The sequence below is a fragment of the Schistocerca americana genome, chromosome 1 (genome assembly GCF_021461395.2).
Source record: "Schistocerca americana isolate TAMUIC-IGC-003095 chromosome 1, iqSchAmer2.1, whole genome shotgun sequence".
NCBI lineage: Eukaryota > Metazoa > Arthropoda > Insecta > Orthoptera > Acrididae > Schistocerca > Schistocerca americana.
This window is the reverse complement of record NC_060119.1, coordinates 1,006,253,758-1,006,276,639: the sequence shown is the minus strand read 5'-3', so window position 1 is coordinate 1,006,276,639 and position 22,882 is coordinate 1,006,253,758.

The window sequence follows — 22,882 nt, the reverse complement described above, 5'->3', positions numbered from 1 at the left end:
TCGCACTGACGGAAGCATCACATTTTCCAGTACGTGGGCAATCTGCACACTGTCCAGAGTTCCTTCTATGCTGTGAAGAACTCCCGCCCCTCTCGCAGAAATGCAACCCCAGCAGGTAACAGATAGCCGGCCACTTCTTCTCTTCGTGGTTACACATTCGCGTCGCAGGCGAGTCCTTTGCGGCCTGTAAACGATTCGTGGACCGTCGTTACTTGTGGAAAACACTTTCTCATCAGTGAAAATGACGTTGTCCAACGACGCCCTCAGATGGAGCTCCGCAAATGCTAGCCGGTATAAAACGTTGTCTTCGCTGAGCTCTTGTTTCACGTCGGATCGTCGTGCATGCAGTCCAGCGTCCCTCAGGCTTCGGCGAATCGTGTCACTGGAGCCGGGGAAGTTGGTCTCCCGCCGCAACTGCTTCACGTTCAGAAAGGGATTTTCTGTGCTCCTAGACACTAGGTACCTGTCTTTCTGCTGTGAGCTCACTCTCTTCCTGCCTGAGCCAGGAGCCCTGTTGGTGAAGCTTCTTTCAAGGCAGATCCTCCACCATCTCGTTGCAGTGGTATGTGGTACGCCATACCGTCTGCCAGCTTCTCTGATGGAACATCCTCCTTCTTCAATGAGAGCGACAACTCTATCTCGAATAGACCTCTCCCACTGAGCCATTACGGCAGACAGCCTGATGTGTATTTCTGCTTGCCGCTCTTATACTGATGCCAGAAGAGGAGGTAAATATATTTACGCCAAACGGAGCGGCAGAGGCAGAGGCATGCGGCGCAGCCGTGCTGGCTCGTCCCGGGCTGTTGGCCCACCAACGCCACCGCCAGCACGCTCACTTCTGTCTCGCCCGGCCAGTCTGGCTGGCCCGTAGCTCGCGAGCCGCGGCTGGTGCAGACCCGGGCCGCAAGGTCACGATCACCCATCGAAGGATCAAAAGTTATACCTAACCTACCCAAGTCTGTAGTATATACTAACGCAGCTACAGCTATTATGCTATAACATGTGCAGGCACACCTACAGTTGACGATTCATTCAAATATTTGACGAACAATACGTTCAAAAATACATTCATTTTAAACATAGCTACCACAAAATATTTCACCAAACTAGCAATAGCATGACGCAGGAAACTATTCTTTCTTGTAAGCGCTCTGCATTAGATGTAACCTTAAGAAAACGTGTATTCAACCACGACAACTAAGCAGAATGTGAAAGTAAACAGGTTTGGCGGCACCTTCTCCAAATAATAGTATATACGTAGTATATAATACACGTTTTGTACAGGTATAACATGTACTCCGTGTCTCTGAAACAATACGTGCTGCGCGACGGAAATTACTTTCTGCTCAGGCACTTCATTTACATCTCAATGATACACGACCACTAAGAGAACATTGCGCTTTACGGCAGTCAATCCACTTGTAAATTAACCCCATGATACTGCAGATATTAGGCAACACGTTATTAAGGATGAGAAAGGCCTTAAGGTTTGCAACTAAACATACTACTCCTAGGTAATATTTAATAAGAATTTGATTATTAACGTGTCTTCGTAACCATGTGTGCGGCGTTCGACTCTCAGTCAGCATACACGTTTTCGTGGCCTTATTTCTAGTTAAACCTGAGCACATCTCGCTAATGGTGGACCAAGATTGGACATTTCTTGTCTGTTCCTGGTTAGACAACGAGGCGCCAGGTTCGAATCCCGCTCAGGCACTACAACTTCAGTCGTCATTTAAGGTTCCAATCTCACTACTAGCGACAAACTGTGATATCTACATTCTGGTTTTACGTACTTATTCAACCATCCGATTAAGTGCTGGGTTCGCTTCCTTGTCACCAGCATTACATGATGGCCTTTCAATGTTAAACATGTGCATGCTTTGTTCCTTGACAATGAAACAATGTACAACGTCTTTCGATGTTAATTACCAAGAAGGTAATTGTCGTGTTAGGGTTTAGGTATCCTGGTTCTGTACAAACATTAGCGTCATTTACGTTGACGTAGAGAATTGATAACTGATACTGGTGCAAACGTCAATATTTGACATCTCTTTCTGCCTAGTGATCGAGTCTAAATAAGGCACAAAGCTTTTCTTGGTTAACAATGGCTTTATGTTCTGTGTTTGCATCCAGATCCAGAACGAAGACGTTGGTCATGTGATTTAAAGTACAACTTCGTGTACCAGTAACTTTTGATGAGTAATGTGATCAATGATATTACTTGTGATGCGCTGTTAATGTTGGGATTTCTGTAGAGTGCTCACCGCCGTTATTCACGTTTCCTTTTAACTGCTTAGTATTACATAAAGTTGATGTGAAACCACTCCCTGTTGAACGTTGAACGACGTTCAGCATGTGTTGGGTAAACCTTTTAGACAGCAAAGAACTTGTTTCAATTGCCATACATCTTTATAAATGCATATACTGTCTTAAATATTTAATTGTGCCTAAGGATTACTGAACGATTTATGTGACAAAATTGATTGTCCCATAACGTTTTAAATGTGACTTGTTGTAATTAAGTTTAGTTTACAAACGTTAAGGACTGTCTGATCTCTTCTGCACTATCGCGGTGTTATTTTACATCTGGACGGACAGTCATAAAGACCAGTGTTCTCTAGTAGTCTCTAGTGGTACCCTTTGTGTATCTTACAATGTCTGTACTGTGGAGGGTTGTGACGATGTGCAACACAGATATGCTATGTTGGTTGCATATATTCAGGTGCAGTCTACTCGTTGGAATTTAGGTGTGACCCACTTTTTTTGCTGTCGAGTGTATATATTTTAATTAGCGAATATATAACAGTTATAATTACGCAATAATATTTCACTTTGATACAGACCTAAGCCTCAATGTTTTAAATGTTTAAAAAGTAAATATTTTAGACTTACCATGTCATTTTCAGATGAAAATTCATCAGAGGGACAATAACTGCTGCCACTGGACGAGAAATCGTCTTCAGAACTAGCCATTTCTGTATCTGAATCTTCTTTTTCACTTATGCATGGAAGTAGCCTCTTCTTTGGAAGCGCCATTGCACTGTGGCTTTGGGTTGTTTCAGACATGAATAAGACTGCTTCCTCACAGTATGAGAACAAGTGTGAACTGCTCTGCTATCTAATGAGGGAAACTTAAAATATTTGTGCAGTAGCTTCCTCTGTTGAGTTGAAGTTGAACTAACACAAAAAACGTATTTTGAGAAAAGTCTGGCTTTGGGCTATATTATTCTCGCCCCTTCATATGCAAGGAAAAAACTGTGCCAACATACAGAGACTTTAAGTGTATCAGTTTGCCTGCACTTGCGCCAAGCGAGAACGCGCTGTGATTACCACACTGGACTCGCTTTTGGGAGGAAGACGGTTCAAACCCGTGTCTGGTCATCCTGATTTAGATTTTCTGCGACCTCCCTAAATCGTTTCAGGTAAATGCTGAGATGATTCCTTTGAAAGAGCACTGCCAATTTTCTTCCCATCCTTCCCTAATCCGATGGGACCAATGACCTCGCTGTTTGGTCCCCTTCCTCAAATCGACCAACCTATACTTGCAGTGGAGGCACAAGACATTATTTGGGAGACGACTTCCATACCATTCCTGGACGCGAAAAACCAACTGCATGGATTTGCAACCAAGGGAACTCTAACAAAATAAATAGGCTCCCCCAAAGATAGGAAACAAGAAGGGAATACCGGCACCTTGGCTAACAGAAGAGCGAAAACAGTTCATGAATCTTGGAGACACTTCAAATCAGGCTTATAAACTACTTCCTTCCCTTGAAAAGAAAATTGACTACAACCAGAAAGCAAACAGTCAGTCACAGAGAAACCATAACTAAGGCAATACATTAATCTAGAACATAATCTAAGGAAAAGCTTCTGTGATCTAGGGAAAAGTAGGCAATGTAGAGGCTGCAGCTGATCCCATTGTCCCAACCAAGGTACTAAACCAGTACTTAAGCAATAACCTTCATTGAACCACAAAAAAAGTAGACTTACTGATCATATGAAGGTAGTAGCGAAAAATTCTATCTTGAGTGGATAAAGCTGTCGAAAAATCCTACAGCTCAGCATTTACTGTACAGGACGACATCGCAGACAAAATGATCAAGCTTCTTGTTGACCCACTACTGCTCATAATAATTACTGCTCCCTAGACTTTGAAGCTCTTGCCTGGACAACATATCAGAAACATTCGTTCCCATCAGAATAGAAGCACTAGGAATCCGACTGCTAAGAATAGTAGGTGGGTATGTTCTGTATGATGGGAGAGTGAATGTAGACATCGAGAAAAACTGAGAGTGAAAAACATATATGAGCAGATTAAAGAATACAGAAACAACTGTAAGGATTGTGTCACAAGAATGGAAGACTAAAGGTTACCAAAACTGATGATAATTGTTACCCACCGGGCAGAAGAAATTTAGGAAGACTGAAGAAAATCAACAGTTTCAACCAAGGGGGCGTAACTGGCAAATGCCTAATACCGTTTTATATGCAAAGAGAAGACGAGATAACATATTAAAAATAACGATTTTTTTAAGTAACTGTGATGTTAATAAGTTTTGTAATTCCATATAAACCTCTGGTCTGATGTAAGAGGACCCCTGAAGGCATTAATCTGTCTGGGTTTAATGAATAAATAAAGTAAATATAATATAGAGGTCCCAGGATGAACAGTCAATAGTCAGGGATATGACAGGAACGATCATTTGATGCAAAATACTTCATGTGGACATATGCACTATTCTGAATGGTTACGGAGACAGAACATATTTAATGGACATTGTTACTTATTTCCTTTATTGTTCAATACAGTGTCATTGTTTACAACATACAATAGTAGTTTAGACGAAGTTGAGACGAATAATTTGATGTGGATATGTGGTCTACCAAGTCGGGAAACTACTGTAAACTGGCTTACCTACACTTCGACGCAAGCAAGTTGCACAAGATTTTCCTTACTCTCTCGCTCTCTTCACATAATGACCTTTTTAAAGGAAATTTAATGTAGTTTAACTTTATACAGCAACAAGGTTTCGCTAGCGTCTGCGGATTTCGTGTCGTCCAAGAAAAATATACCAAAGTATGTTCGATCTCAGAAAACAATTGGGACAGGGCACATGCCCATATTTAGTTTTTTGCTGCAAATGATCGTTCCTGTCATGTGTCTCAGTAGTCACCATTTCTCCTGAGACAACCTTTACGCAGGTATTATCATGTATTTTAAAATAATTATGTGTTATACATACCATTATAGTTATTATCCTATTCACGCTAAGTAATTAAAACCTTCATAAAGGCCACCAGCACACCAACAACAGCAACTATAAATGCTACAGACATAGAAGAAGACATAATAGTTCACATAACAAGAACACTCACACAACAAGAAAACAGAAGAGCAACGACACAAGAAGACGATGACTAGAACAAATCAAATAAGGATACAAAGAATAAAGAGCTAAATTCAGATGAAGAGCTTCTCAGTGAAGAAAGCTGTATCACTGTGCCAAGAACGCAGAGAATGGAGTGACGCCTCAAGTCGTCGTGTGGTCTGCTCCATGCGTTCTCGACCGTGAGAGCTAGTTGCTTTGGTGGGAGCAGTGAGCTAGTTTGCAGTCCGATCTGTTGGAGTGGTGGGAAGTAGTGAGCTAGAGAAATACCATGCAATATGCTCCCTGAGACTAGTGGGGAGCAGTGAGCCCCTTGAGACTGGCTAGGGTCCTATCGATGAGTGTGGTGGGGAGCCTGAGCTGTTGGGAGGGGTGTGACGCCTGGATCGCTTGCGATACTCCGATCGCACGATGGCTGAAGACAGCAACTTTCATGATCGCTGGCAACATATGTCGAGGGCTGTGCTAAGTCAAAGGATATGAAATAACACTCACTCAAAATTGCGGAAACATTTACTGAACTTCTGAAATTTGAGATGTTCTTTGGAACACAAAAGTGCAAATATGATGCTGGAAGTGTTTTCTGGGTTAATTTATTGTACTGAAGCGCTTGTGTTTCCTTTGACCCAGTAGCTGCACGGTCAGCGTGGTGGATTCTGAAGTGAAGGAGGCCAGGCTCTATTTCCAGTTGGGTTGAAGATTTTTTTCACTCTGAGACTGAGTAAAGTGTTGTGTTTACTTTCATATCGTCATAATTAGTATTACTGCCCACCAGCCAATAAATCGAGAAAAAAGGGAGCTTTCTTTATTTTCTGTTTCCATGGAATATAAAAGCCTTATGTACTAGTAAGGTGTGCAAATCCACGCGCGCACGAGGTGTACACAACTTTTGTAGCTTAAAGATGTGGGGTGGGATGCCGTTGCAGCACCCTGTAGTAGAATTTTCATCCCACGCATTACAGCCACTAGAAACGTATTTTGAAGTCAGATGAGCCACTATTCATTTTTTTCGAATCATTCTTCATCCACTGTTTAGAAAGGTCTGACTCTGAATCAGTTCAGGAGCATTGAAGAAATAAGAGGTTATGGACTCATCCCATGTATAGTGACAGATGTTTAGGAGACTTTTTGACATCACATAAGGAAGTAAACACTTATATGAAAAATTTTAGTCGTATTACGGAATGGACTATAACAGATTTCAGTATGTGCAGAACAGTCAAGACCTCAGACACATAATGAAGTAATTAGTACCATCATCTTCGGTAATATGTTGCTGTGCCTTCAACAGGGGTATTTTGTCCATATCGAATTGAAAAAGTGAAACATTTTCCCCATTTAGTTTCTTTTTTCCTTTTCTGAATGATGCATTAGCTGACGGTAGTGGCGGTAGATGCGACGGTTCATCGACTGGAGCCAACGATGGCCTCTGAGAATGATCTACTTTGTCCTGTGACACAGAGCAGTGGCGACATTAAGGGCAAGGGCATCCAGCTACCCTCTATCACCAACATGGTGAACGCCCGAATAACACGCTGACGCCAGGAGATATGCGCTAGGAACAGGAAAAAGAAGAAGATTGTATTAGTATGGTTTTTGTGTTACATGCCCGCCCACACGTGATTATAAATGGCAAATTAGCATGTACAGAAAGATGCTTACAACCGAACTTACAAGATAAGTGGTGCCCTTTAATAATGTACCGGCCTCCTTAGTTCTTTACTGCTGAAAAACCTTGCACAAAGAAGCGCATTCACGATGCACGGCATCATGCCTTATTTCAGGGGCAGACGCAGACAGTTACATTTTAGGTGCTGTTGCAGAGCGAAGCATTTCTTCCATTGTACAAGTAAGATTTTATTTTGAGTCTACGACCAGCAGTGTTTTGTGGACAGAAGAACATGTATCCACTTCTTTGTAAGGTCCAAATTTCAACAGTTAAATGTTAAGTCAAATTGTTGATTACAATTATAGAAAGTTCCACAGAACACAGACTTACATGCTACAGCCAAAATTTGGTTTACATAGTTGCATATTTAATGATTTCACAGTTAAAGATGATTAGCTGCACTTAGTGAGTTTAACAAATGAGTAGCGTATGATTTTGACTCCACTCGAATTTTCTGAGCAGCAGTTAAATTAGTTGGCATGAGAATATGAATAACAAGATACTCGAAACGCTCAGCCTCTGCTCAGCAATTGCCATAACTGCAAATATTTAGTTTTCTTTCTGTCTATGTATATAAAGATGCGTAGTGTAGTGGTCTGTTTGGAGTGATATTTAATTGAATTTTCTTTTGGACTGGGAAATAATATGCGGTTTTCGACATATTGCGATTACAGAAGTAATACATTTGCTGACGATTTTGCTTGAGGTAATTTATCTGATACTTGATGTGTTAGAAAAGATTGTGTGATTGTTTATGCTCTGCAGAAACAAAATTAACCTCATGCTGTACAGAATGCGGAATTTTTCATAAGTTAATGTTCAATGTGTCTAAGACACATATTCAGTGATATTTCTACAGCGAGTGTAATACCGAAATTCTCTTAACTAATGTTGAGACAGATTCTATCTCGATAAAAACCTTGTGGCGTGTACACGATGCTCTGATTTGTAAACTACACCTCACCTCACAGTGTTAGTGAACTGAACAGTTTTATGGGTTTATCTTGTACATTCCTTTGACTGGATTATTATGAGATCTTTGCTTTTTATGTAAAGTAAGCTATTATTTTGATATGTAGTAGGCAGAGGTGATACTTTGTGAACTTGCAATGTGATGCAGTGGTACCACCAAACAGGAACAGTAACCAGTTTTGATAGCTTCCTAGGTTACTCTGAGTGTGTTATTTTCACCTGTTGTCCATTTGAAACTGCACTGCTGTGATTAACGTTCCACTTTAGTTTCCGGAATGTGAAACCGATGGTCTGGAGGTAGAACGAACCCCTCTCCATACAGGTCATATTGAACCTTCAGTATACCTGAGAACGCTTTTGAAAAGATATTTAAGATGAGAATATGCTTAATAGATTATTATATTTTGTGTATCTGTGTATTTGCACAGAAGAAAATTTTTAATGGGTGTGTTGAGAGCAATAAGATTTAGCTTTCTCATTTCTTATTTGATTCTTGCTAAATATTCAATGATTATTAGGTTGTGTTCCTCATTAGTAAAACTAGTAGTTCAACTAAAGGTTGGTGGTTTGTGTGACCCACATGTGAACAGAGGCTGATGCATTATTTTGTAGGAATTCGTTGTGAAATATAATATTGGGAAACAGGAGCACATGTTAACAGAAGATTTAAAAGTGAATTTTGGGCTAGAGAAATAGTAGCAGGTCCTTCTGCAAAACAGCACAATCAAAGTGAATTTATTGCGTTGAAATCTTGAGCCAATTTGAAGAGAGTGAAGTTGAAACTAAATTAAAATTTTTAGTTCGCAGAGGTACTAATAAGACTGTGCACGAGCACAGGGATAAAGCGGCAGCGTGTTGAGTGCCTTTCTGTTGATCATTCGTTGCACTTTTTTGCTCGGTTGTTAGTACTAATATGGTGTTTAGTTTTACTGCAATGGATTTTGCTGTCTGATGTTACTAATTTTTATGCAGAGATTTCTAGATTTCTAGGTTTATGGTAATCTATCCATTTTTTCTGTTGTGTGATAACATCACGTTAGAGGTCACAGGTAATTAAAGTAATTTAAGATATATACATAGAATGTGACACATCGCTGTAGATTGCCTGGTGTTAGGTATTTTCTTTTGATGATTGTGGTGTTCTCTTCCAACCCTAATGCCAGTGCCTATTGAGATGGGGATTGTTGATTAGATTGGCTTGTAAAAATTTCAGAAAGGCAAATACCAGGTATAGCCTACTATTTTCATTGTCCCATGTTGGTTATCTCCATTACTATGAACCTGATACAGAATAGAAGGTGCGCGTATAGGTACAATACCACGAATTAAATATTAGTTACGAATGAAAGTAAGTACAGAAGTACAGAACTGATCCATACTACACGACACAGTTTCTGTAAACCATTTTTCATTAGTAATATCAAAGAGTTTTCTACTGTTCAGAACGATAATGACACTTGCCGATAATTGGTGACATATCCAAGCAAAGAGACCTCACTACCTTTCAGCAGCTCACTGACCTGCAGAATGCACCAATGAAATAGCCATAACCGTTTCATACAAGCACACATGCTTGAACCAATCTTTCACATGCACTTAAATCGCTACCAGTTGGCTTGTTAGGCTCCGACCATTAATGCAGTGGCAAATCGCCAAATTGAAGGGCATGAGAGACAGAAAGCAGTTGAGTCTAAGTTTTAAGAAATTAAGCAGCTAATTACACTGAGAATGTAGACCGGTGAAGATTCTCCCTTTTAGGACCACAACTAATAAAGCTCTAGCTGTTAGCTGTAGCTTTATCTCATACCACAAGATAGACCTATAACTCGAAAAACGAGGTAAAAGTGATAGTCAGACATATTTTATATGTCACTGACAATTCGTCAGGCGAACTGAGTGAGTGAGAGCGGATTTAATAGTATTTCCAATTTGTGCTACACGAATACCCAGAAATATGTCTAAAGAGACGAATGTGCAGAAAATAAACAGTAGGTATGATATTTTTTTTGGATTTAATAAGAGTAATTAACTTTTTGGTGATGATTCGTCAGTAGTTTACTCTAATAAACTTTGGAATTTTTTTTATTTGTATGAAGACATAGCCAGTATGCGTCTCTGCAATGGCTTTTCCAGCCACGTGGAATTTTAATTTCTTAAGGAGTTCAGAAATGCGAGAAAAATTTCTCTTCGGTATTTCGTAAACTCGATTAAATAGCTACGAAGACTATTTTGTTATGACATGCAAAGGTGACGTATAAAACCACATTGAATGCTATGAAGAATCTATAGGGGTGGATAATAAACGAAAATTAAAATTAATCTCGTAAATATGCGTGATATGCTGAAAATTTAATACAGACTAACGTGGGAGGCGATGATCTATAAATAACTTGTTCCCAAGAATAAAGGACTCATTTTGCTGCGGCCGTTTTGACTGGCACACTGTAATGATTTAGTACAGGTACCACGCTTTCTACGAGAATGGTATGTAATTATTTCTTGGCTAGTTGTAATTCGTGTTCCCGTCCACGATTCCATCAGGAATGTACAGTCTTCAATATGAATACCTGAATGTGGTAACAGGCAACAGTGGAACATATTATATGATTAATAATACAGCCGTGCCGCAACGCTATTCTCAATAGTGTCACGTGCAACGGCGCCTAACGAAAATGTGTGGCATGTGAACCACAAGGTTGCAGCGTTACTGTAAGTACACTCCATTGAAATATTCACAAGCACTTTTAAATGATAGTAACTTTGGTAGCATAATGGCAAGCAACAAAATAGTAGAATGAAGAAATGTCTGCACACAGTGTTTTATTTTATCTCTTTTGTCACACTTCCATCATTCCGTCCTCCCTTTCGTGGCACGCATGTGAATAAATAAAAGCATGTGTGCAGATAATTAGCAGACGACTAACCAAAGATGCGTAGAAGGTTGTGGTCTATAAAGACCGAGCCGCGCGGGGTAGCCGTGCGGTCTTCGGAGTCTTGTCACGGTTCGCGCTGCTCCTCCCGTCGGAGGTTCGAGTCCCTCTGGCATGGGTGTGCGTGTGTGTTGTTCTTAGCCCAAGTTAGTTTAAGTTAGGTTAAGTATTGCGTAAGCCTAGGGGCCGATGACCTTAGCAGTTTGGTCCCATTGTCCTCACTACAAATTTCAATTTTTACGAAGACCGAGTAGAATAGAAGGTTGAGTGAAGAGGCAAGCAGAGGCTTCGGGCTGTATCAATAGTCTAGAGGGAGTTAGGCCGGTCAGTTTTTGAACGAGTCTTATACTAGCGGCCCGGTGACTTTGTTTGTCACTAGAAGCTGATGTATCCAGTCGAGTCCTGCAACACTCGATGTTTGACCGGTCACGGCTCGCCTGTTGACGACGGTCACGTACTCGCCCCGTGCCTGTTGACCGGATTCCGGACACGCGGATAACCGAGGATGACCGGTCACCGCTGACGTCTCAGCTCGCCTCATCCCGGCTCGCTGCACTGTACTGTACAAATCCAACGCCGCCTCTCTCTCTCTCTCTCTCTCTCTCTCTCTCACACACACACAATATATTTATCTCTGTCTGTCTCTCTCTTTTAATACAAAAATAACGCTTCCAAGAACTGGTAGAAATGTTTCAAATGGTTCTGAGCACTATGGGAGTTAACATCTGAGGTCATCAGTCCCCTAGAACTTAGAACTACTTGAACGTAACTATCTTAAGGAACTCACACACATCCATGTCCTGGGCAGGATTCGAACCTGCGATCCTAGCTGTCGCGCGGTTCCAGACTGAAGCGCCTAGACCCGCTGGACCACTCCGGCCGGCTCAAGAACGGGTACGTGACACAGCTAAATTCATAAAGCACTTGGAAAGTAAAATGATATTTCAATACAATCGCGGATAGAGGACGAGTCTCATTTCCAAACAGAAGATATATTTTCCCTCTCATTAATAGGAAACATTAAATAACTGCTGTTCCTGTAATCTAGAACACAACCATCTTCATAAAGAAAGCATACAAAGAACATTAAATATTTATAGACGTAACTTTTCATACTTTTCACTTGTTTGCAACAGAAACAAAATTATAGTTATTGTTCATCAGCAGTAAATCATTAACGCGTTCCGGATTTAACTGGCTGCGGGGATTTGTTAGTAACATGCCGGCTTTACTAAAGCATCTTTCACTAGTTATGTTTGTTGTTGGGCTACATAAAATACGTTTTGCAACTGCCGCCAGGCCTCGCAGATCTGTTTCATGTCTGCTCCACCACTTTAAGATGTCATCATCATCTCCGGGATGCATTAAAATGTAGAGATCTACTTCATCTGCTGCGGATGATCTGTTGTTCCTCCATTCCTTGAAACGATCTCTCTTTCTGGATGGTGATGACACAGTACTTGAAGGATCTATGATAATAAACAAAAGAGAAAAGTAATACGGAACTGATGTGGGAAACATCGAAACGTTCCCGTAAAACCAAGGTGTTTTACGTTAATGAAATATTATACGAATTATAACATTCCCGTTTCTCTATAATTCACTATCCACTAACTATGCAAAAACGATTATGTTAATGATCACATTTTGCACCTGCGTAAGGTAGCACACATTTGTCGCACATTGCTAAAATTTCCTGCTTTTCATTTATTTAAAGCATATTAACATCACGGAAAGACGGTCAAAGAAACGTAGCAATTTTATGTCTGGAAGTGATCACAATCTTCTCACAAAAGAACGTCAGTGCTCGATTTTTAATCCTTTATACCTACTGCTAAAAAATACATATGTATTAGTACACATCAATTACGCTAGTAATTATAAATCTATCGCGTAGCATAATGAAACAGTGCTATTAACTGCAGTAATTGCTCACCTGACAGTCAGTGTCATTAACACTGGAGATTTGTTGCAGTTTGTGAAACCAAAGAAGAACTAACTGGATTGTCGGTTCTTTTTCGCCTTCTAATTCATCTGTGGCCTCTTTAAATGGTCTCAGAAAATGCGCAATTTGTGCTGCAAGCTTATTATCATATCCTTGCAATCTGTAAGCGGAGTTCTTTTCCCTCAGCAAAGCAGCAACTTCGTTATACTGAGTGTGTAAGGATTTCAGCATAGTGTACAAGCTGTTACAGCGTGTGCAGACCTCTTGTTTCAACAATGATTTCAAAGACGAGCAGAGGCCACTATTCTTAATGTACCTTACAATGCATTTTGCAGTATTTATTGTTGATGCAATGTTCGGGGCATGATTTAACTAGAAGTTATTTTCATCGAAGGTACGGCTAAGTGCTGTGTTTCCAAATCCTTTATTACATTGGCACCCTGGTCGGAGACAAAAACAAAACTGTGCAACATTCCGCCGAAATGTCCCAATCAGCCATCCTCCCTTCAATTTTTTTCTTTTTCCGTAACATTTACTTCCGTCTTCTTAACATCCGGGAATTTTGTTGTAAATAAAACATTGTTCACAAGAGACCAATTTGTATTAATGTAATGCGTTGTAAGCGTCAAATAGTGCACCTGATTATGCGACTCAGTCCACATGTTTCATTAATAACTTCCGCAGTAACAGAAGACTTTATGCTGTTTCGTATTGCATCAGCTAGTTCTTTGGCATGTCTGCTTATAGTAGAGGGATGTGGCATGACATCTGCCACGTTAACTTCTCCATAATGTGTACCTACATGTATTAATTCTTGGCCTAGTTCTCTGAAACCTTCACCGGAAACAGCATTAAAAACGTCTCATATCTTTAGCACACACTGCAACACACTTTGCTGTAATACTATTTTTTATTACTGCCGGTATCCCTGAAGGAGCTGTAAGTTTGTGAAGTTCCTTGCAACTTTGTTTCTTTAAATGAGTGGTTCCCGACTGGAAACACAATAATATGTAGCCATTTATGCACGATACGTACCCAGTAGACGCACTGTTTTCGTCTACAACCAACAGAAATGTACTCCATACTAGGTTTCTTAGACCTTCCCGTTTCTTCAGTGAGTAACATTGGTTTCAGTCTTACGTCTTACTGCAATGGCTTCTTCGCACTGCATGATTACAGAGAGAGACACACCAAAAATGAGAAGCCCGTACTAGCTGCAGTGTTTGAAGTTACGTGCTACGTATTCGGTCACTATTCCTAGTGCGGACAGCCTATCCAGTTAGGGTGTGCTCGCCCCATCTCGCATTTTGTGATCGCTTACTCGACCATGCAGGACTCTAATCCAGTCGTCTCCGTCTGGAACCGCGCTGCTGCTACGGTCGCAGGTTCGAATCCTGCCTCGGGAATGGATGTGTGTGATGTCCTTAGGTTGGTTAGGTTTAAGTAGTTCTAAGTCTAGGGGACTGATGACCTCAAATGTTAAGTCTCATAGTGCTTAGAGCCATCTGAACCAGTCGTCTCCACGCCGGACGTCGTTTTGGTAAGACAACGCTGTAGCAAAATGAACTACATCATCGTCGATCAAAGTGGAAACGTGTTAAAGTCAACGATGACAGGGTAATAGTAGAAGATGGCGTGATTTTCATAATTTTGATCGTTTATCTAGTTAAGACTTGGTAACTTAATGTGGTGTATTTACTCAGTCTGGTATCTTCGTGTGTGGATAAACGTAAGCTGAATGTTCAATAAGTAAAAGTGGGAGTAAAATTTTTCATTCTGATACACTGTTATGTGAGGTTTCTATCAAAATTAACAACCTTTTCGTTGTGTAGTAGTTGTACATGTGTTTGGCGTGTATGTGGCTCATAATGTGGAATTTCTTATTTAGTTACTGGCTTCAAATGTGTATTAAACGTCTGGAAACTTCGTCAAACTAGCGATTTTGGGCAAATTTTCATATTTTTGCAGTTTCCTTTGGACTGTGGTGTTGTTCAACATACTGCAGCACATGGAATTACCTGCTGTATTAAGTTTTTAGCTGAGCTCAGAGTCATGTGGAATAACTTTGAAGAAATTTTATTTCGATTTAGTGGCCATTTTCCTTGTGGAGTAAGGACTTGTACAAGTCCGGTAGACACAGTTCTCTGTAGTTGATGGTCATTAAAATGCTTTATGGCTATTACGTAATGTGCATCAGAATGTGGAAGCGTAATGAAAGTGGTTTTGAACATTTTATGTGTTTTAGATAGGTTTTATTTGCGATATGTTTTTATACCACGTGCCTTTCCATGTGCGCTCTGGCTAATGTAGTGGGTACAATAATAGCTTAAATCTTGCCACAATAAATATGAACAGAAATCGTATTTGATACAAAATGATAAATTTTGGTGCATTTATGATTTATCTTTATAAATTATGGATTGGTTTAGTGGTTGCATTTATAGTCATATAGACGCAGATTGTTTCAAATCTATTGTAGCTTAGTCCACCACTACTGAACGGAGATAAGCGTTACGATAGAAATACAGATGCTGAGTATATTTGATTTTTTTGGGATTAAAGTTGGGGTTTAGTTATGAGTTATAAATGTGATATGTTGTGTGGTACATTTGAATGATCATAAGCCACAGTAGGTAGGTTCCGGTATGACATTTATATAATTAATCTAAATTAACTTCGATCACTTTTTTTAAAGACATTGTAAAGCTATATACTATGAGACGATATAGTGCAAGCTTCTGGTACTCTCATTTGTTGGCCTCTCATTTATTAATACGAGGGTTGGGGATTAAATAGTGGCAACTATTTATTCACAACCGATACAAAAGAGTTACATGTTTGCACCAGTTACAGTCCTTCAAAGTAATCACCAGCGTTGTGGAGAATCCGTTACCAGCAATGTGGAAGGCGTTGTATACCGTTAGCAGAACCTACTCTGTTGATCGTGAATCTCTGGAACAGCGTTGTGTAGAACCCGTTGCCAGCGATGTGGAAGGAGTAGTATACCGTTAGCAGAGCCTGTTCTGTTGATGGTGCGAATGTATCGGTCTTCTGCCTATCGAATCTCTGGAACAGTTCTGAAGCGAATGCCACGAAGTCGTTCCTTTATCTTCGGAATCAAATCAAAGTCACAAGGACTTAAGTCCGGGGAGTGTGGTGAATGGTACAGTACTTACAGTTCCATCAACCGAAAAGAGCAGCCACGGCTTGCGCTGTATGCGCCCGCGCACTGTCGTGCAAAATGATGGGTGGGTTGGGCAGAAAGTGTCGCCGCTTCTTTCGCAAAGCTGGTCGCAGGTGATGCTCCAAAAACGAACAGTAATACTGTGCATTGACGGTCTGCCGTGGAGGAACGTTGTGTGTTAGGATAACACCATCACAGTCGTACAGGAGAATCACCATAACTTTCACCATACTGGGGCTCTGACGCACTTTCGACTTTCGAGGCGACCCATAATGACGTCAGTCGCTCGATTGACGTTTCAGTTTTGGCTTCGTGGCATTTGCTTCAGAACTATTCCAGAGATTCGACAGGCAGTAGACCGCTCCATTCGCAAAACAGGCTCCGCTAACGATGTACTACGCCTTCCACATCGCTGGCAACGGTTTCTACACAAATCTGGTGACTACTGTGAAGGACAGTAGCAGGTGCAAATATGTAACTATTTTGTATCGGTTGTGAATAAATAGTTGCCACTGTTTAAATTCCAACCCTCGTATTTAAACGATAGTGCATAGTGAAATGAGTGCTCTGGATGATAATGGGTGACGAATGAAGATAGAATTTTTGTTATTTTACCGCCATTCCTATTTACTGCGTCCGGAAAGATTGTATATTTGTGTAAAAATAGAGTCTAAACTGTTTTCGTGAATATGAGAAAAATCTGTTTTATCAACAAAAGTGTTAAATCTTTGTTTTAATTCGTAATATTAGTTTTCACAATTGAGAAACCTCCAACCACTCATGTCGAATAATAAAAACAAGGAAAGAATAAAAGAACAGATGAAAATTATTAGGAAAGAAGGTAAATGATCTCTGAGAGGAATAACAGTACGGAAAAAGGTTAGTTAAAGGTCGGGCATAACGCAAAAACTTGGACCTCCCGCCCTCCCTGCGCCCCTTTAATATGATTGTCATTGTACGCCGACTCATAGGGAGCGCTATCCATGGCGTTACTATTTATGAATACAGAAGTAACTACAATGAGTCTCCGTCAACTCATCGGGCCATATAAAATTATATTATATTACAAGAGGATCCCTATTGTGGTTTACCATGACGAATGGAACGAGGTATCGTGAATATAAAATATCATAAAAATATTTCTGATGGACGTAGAATAAATAATAATATAAATCAATAGCAAGTAATCGGTGGCAGATCGGCTTTAGGAGTAACAGAATACAGAAAAAAGACTTTAATGCCGACTACCACAATCGTGGAGGGGGGGGGGGGGGGAGGGGCTATGTTTGCAAGGTCTACAAAACATTTGTATATGGTAAGACGTGGGCCAATTATCACTTAAGAAAAATCTACAGATGAGGATTAGTCAATTTTTTCGAGATTAGTATGTGTTAAGGGTCCCATATCGGTTGAAGAATCCGCCTATTAGTAAATTACGTCTGACCTTATGTCTGTCTTATGTCTGAGATCATACTAATTTTGCACGCTTTTCTAAGTAAACCAACAACATCAATTTTGTTGGAAACATGATATCAGATTAGAACTGAACTTTCAGGACTTAACTTACACTTTGGCTGGAAGATAATAGAGAAAACGGTGTCTGTAGAAGAAACGCGGCCTTCTCGTCTGAGAACAGCAGAAGGCCAACGTCTAAGTCCAGTATCGATCAGAAGGGCTTCGTTTGGGATCCCCTCCGCCCGGTAGGCTGCCATTTATTTTCCTTACCGTGGGAACAAGTAAGCTTTTTGGGCGGATTAAGGGTGGAGTGATAAGTTGTGGGTGGGCAGTTCCATCGGAATTGGCGCGCGGGGCCCTCTAGGATTAGCTGCAGCCGTGGCGGCGGCGGCGGCGACGACGACAGGCGGCCAACATCTGGCGGCGGCTTAGTGCGACGAAGCGCCGACCGACTACCTGGCCAACGGGCCGCCCGCCGCGCTCCAAGAGTTTACGATACTACCTTCAGCGCAGGGTGACAGCGTTTTGAGTAGTAATAACGTAACACACATCACTGGTATTTGATTAAATGGCTGAAGACTAAATACGAATTCGACAACTAGCGTCTACAACCATTATTAGCAAATAAATCTGATCACGTCATTGTAATTATGAGCAATGTTCCAGTCACTTTTACACGTAGTCTGCATCATATTGAGTTCAAATCCTCTGACGGAGACCAATTACAATTGACACGTATACAGGTGAGATACATCTGTTATTAAATCCCTAGGACCTCAAAAGGGTCGTCTGGCGGAGTTTCCCTCGCGTTCCGGTGGATATTTGGAATTAAGTTTTTGCAATATGTAGCTAGAGTCAGTCCAAATAAATACTGCTCAACATGTCTTTCATGCGACGCCCAGTGTTGACGGAAAGTGTCAGTCCATTTGCCATTACAAACAAAACGATTTCTGCCCATTCGATAGAATTGTCCCAGATAAGTTTATGTATTATCATGAAGAGTAAAACGTGAAGAATACTACATCAGTGACTGCAATACCCTAGTATATACTGACTGTGCTTCTCAGGGCTGTAACGACATGACTTGCAGGAGCTACACGTATGGATGGGTATGGATGAGCTGCAATGGGGAGGAGGGAATAAATATTTAAAGAGTGCGGGCGTGGAATGTCAGAAGCATGAATGTGGTAGGGAAGCTAGAAAATACGAAAAGGGAAATGCAGAGGCTGAATATACATACAGCAGAGATGAAGTGAAAAGGAAAGAAGAGAAGGATTTCTGGTCATATGAGTATAGGATTATACCAACAGTAGAATAAAATGGTATCAGGGGAGTAGGATTCGTTATGAATAGGAAGGTATTGCAGAGAGTGTGTTACTGTGAACAGTGATAGGGTTGCTATTGTCAGAATCGACAACAAACCAACACCGACAACGACAGTCCAGGTATACATACCAGAGTATATCTGAAGAAGAAGACTATGCGAGGATATTGAAAGGGTAATTCAACACGTAAAGAGAGATTAAAATCTGGTACTCAAGGCGTACTGTACTGCAGTTGCATGGGAAGGAGTAGAAGAAACGGTTGCAAGAGAATATGCGCTTGGGACGAGGAATGAGGGAGGAGAAAGACTAATCGAGTTCTGTAATAAATTTCAGATAGTAATAGTGAATACTCTGTTTAAGAATCACAAGAGGAGGAGAAGGAGGTATACTTGGAAAAGGACGCGTGATACGGGAAGATTTCAGTTAGATTACATCGTTGTCAGACAGAGATTCCAAAATCAGATATTAGATTGTAAGGTGTACCCAGAAGGAAATATAGACTCAGGTCGAAATTTAGTAGTGATAAAGAGCAGGCCGAAGTTCAAGAGATTAGTCAGCAAGAATCAATACGCAATGAAGTGGAATATGGAAGTACTAAAGAATGACGAGATACGCTAGAAGTTCTCTGAAGCTGTAGATACAGCAGTAAGGAATAGCTCAGTAGGAAGTGCAGTTGAAGAGGAATAGACGTCTCAAAAAGGTGCAATCACAGATGCTGGAAAGGAAAAAAAGGTAGAAAAACTGTAACTGCAAAGAAACCATGAGTAACAGAAGAAATACTTCAGCTGATCGATGAAGAAACAATGTACAAAAAGATTCAGGGAAATTCAGGAATACAGTCGCTGAGAAATGAAATAAGTAGGAAGTGCAGGGAAGCTATTACGTAATGGTTGCAGGAAAAATGTGAGGAAAGCGAAAGATAAATGATTGTTGGACTGACTCAGAGTATGGGAAAGCCAAAACAACTTTTGGTGAAATTAAAAGAAAGGGTGGTAACATTAAGAAAACAACGGGAATGCCGCCGTTAAATGCTGAGGATAGAGCGGATAGATTGAAAGAGAGCATTGAAGGCCTCTATGAGGGGGAAAATTTGTCTGATGTGATAGAAGAAGAAACAGGAGTCGATTTGGAAGAGATAGTGGAGAGCTTTGGAGGAGATCAAATGAGGAAGAAGGGATAGATAACACTCCATCAGAATTTCTAAAATCATTGGAGGAAGTGGGAACAAAAGAACGATTCACATTTGTATATAGGATATTTGAGTACTTCGGAAAAATATCATCCACGCAATTCCCAAGACTGCAAGAGCTTACAAGTGCGAGAATTATCGCACATACACCTTAACAGCTCATGCATCAAAGCTACTTGCAAGAATAATATACAGAAGAATGTAAAAGAAACTTGAGGATGTGTTGGATGAAGATCAGTTTGGCTTTAGCAAAGGTAAGAGCATCGAGAGGTAATTTTGATGTTGCGGTTGATAACGGAAGCAAGACTAAAGACAGTTGCAAACACGCTCATTGGATTTGTCGAGCTGGGAAAAGTGATCGACAATGTAAAATGGCGCAAGAGGTTCAAAATTCTGAGGAAATAGGGGTAAGCTATAGGGAGAAGCGTGTAATATGCAATATAGACAAGTGCCAAGAGGTAATAATAAGAGTGGACGACCAAGAACACAGTGCTCGTATTAGAAAGGGTGTAAGACAAGGATGTAGTCTTTCGCCACTACTGTTCAATCTGTACATGCAAGAAATAATGATCAAAATAGCAGAAAGGTTCAGGAGTGGAATTAGAATTCGTGGCGAAAGTACCTCAATGATACGATTCACTGATTACATTGCTATCCTCAGTGAAAGTGAATAAGAATTACATGATATGCTGAATGGAATGAAAAGTCTAATGAGTACAGAGTGTGGATTGAGAGAAAATCGATGAAAGACGAAAGTAATGAGAAGCAGCAGGAATGAGAACAGCAAGTAACTTAGCATCAGGATTGATGGTCATAAAGTAGACGAAATTAAGGAATTCTGTCTCCTAGACAGTAAAATAACCAATGACGGATGGAGCAGGGAGGGCATCAAAGCAGAGTTGCAATGGCAAAAAGGGCATACCTGGCCAAGAGAAGTCTATTAGTATCAAACCTAGGCCTTGATTTGCGGAAGGAATTTCTGAGAATGTACTTTTGGAGCACAGCATTGCATGGTAGTGAAACACAGAGTGTGGGAAAACCAGAACAGAAGAGAATCTAAGCATTTGAGATGTGGTGCTTCAGACGAATGTTGAAATTTAGGTGGACTGACAAGGTAAGGAATGAGGTGGTTCTGCACATAATCGAAGGGGAAAAGGATATGTGAAAAACACTGATAAGGAGAAGGGACAGGGTGATAGGACATCTATTAAGACATCAAGGAGTGACTTCCTTGGTAGTAGAGAGAGCTGTAGAGAGTAAAAGCTGTGCAGGAAGACAAAGATTGGAATACACGCAGCAAATAATTGAGGACGTAGGTTGCAAGTGCTACTCTGAGATGAAGAGGTCGGCGCAGGAGAGGAATTCGTGGCGGACTGCATCAAACCAGTCACAAGACTGACTCAAAAAAAAGGGGGAGGAAGATTTGGTCAGAGAGATCGGTGAAGGAGATGAACAAAGACAGGATGGATCAGGAAATAGAGAGACGGAGAAATGTGGAGAGGAGAGGGACAGATAAAGGTGTATAAAGTGGACAGAGAGCTGGGGGAGGAAGGTGTAGACATTGAGAAAGGGGAGCAGGAGATGGGTGTAATGTGTGTGTCAAACACATACATGACTGAAGCTGCGAGGAAAACACCAAAAGTTGCTTTTTTGGTTGATCTGCAACTAATTTCGACGTTCAGATCATCATATAAGAAACTTCAAATTTTTGTTTGTTGTACTCTGAAATTGAGCATATGGCCACATGGAATCAAGGTCCTAAGCACTTATTTACTATTTAGGTTGGATAAAAAGTTGTGGCAACACGGTTAATAGTTCATACCAAACGTTGTTGACAGACGTTCACAATATTACACGTCCTGAGTATTATCGCCCTGCATTTCGATCACTTTCCTCCGAGGCGATGGAAGGCGTCGTGCGTTGTCACCACATCCATCTCTGCCGACGTCTCTCAAGGACCGCTCTATGGCATGGATGATGTTTTCTTCTCTTGTATCGTAGCGTGTTCCACGAAAAGATATTTTTATTTTTGCGAGAAGATCGTAATCGCATGGACTGATATCGGGTGAATTCGGATGCTCTAACCTCCACATACGCAGGAGCTCCTGCACGGGGTTCACCGTGTGGCATCGTGCATTGTCATGAAGATGATGGGACGCAGTGCCAGAATGAAACATTGTTGTGCACTCCGACAACGTGCCACTTCAATCTCGGTCCACGTATACTGTTAGGGTGTTCTAACTGCTCTTCTTCAATTTCAAACAGTACAGACACCAACTGACTCTGACGCAGCCGTCGCCGCTCACTGCACTACTTCAACTGACCTGCAGTTAGTTGCAGGCAGCGGGCACGATATGTGACGCACGTCCTTTATGTTACGGCGGTTTTCCCACTACCTTTTATCTAACCCATATATATACAAAACTGTAGAAATAAGGTACCCATCATACTGCTTGTGAAGGTTTTATATCAAACCTATCTTTACACGCTGCCTGACAAAAAGAAGCACCAAGAATTTATGCCCCGATGTCAATATTACTTCGTACTCCTACACACCATTGACTAGTATGTAAATGGGTAGAACTGCAACTCTCTGTGACAAGTAGAACGGCCATCAGAGTACTTTAGCCGTGAACAGCGTCAAATGTTGATTGACCACTGTGAAACACACGAAGATGGTGCGTACTCACGCGAGACAGAGTTATCAGCAACTGTCAGATTCGGCCAGATGGTGTAACGCCCGGATATGTGCGTCGTTTGGATGTGTCAGTAGAGTGATGTTGGACTGTATGGGAACGTGATGGCCAACATACTCGTCGT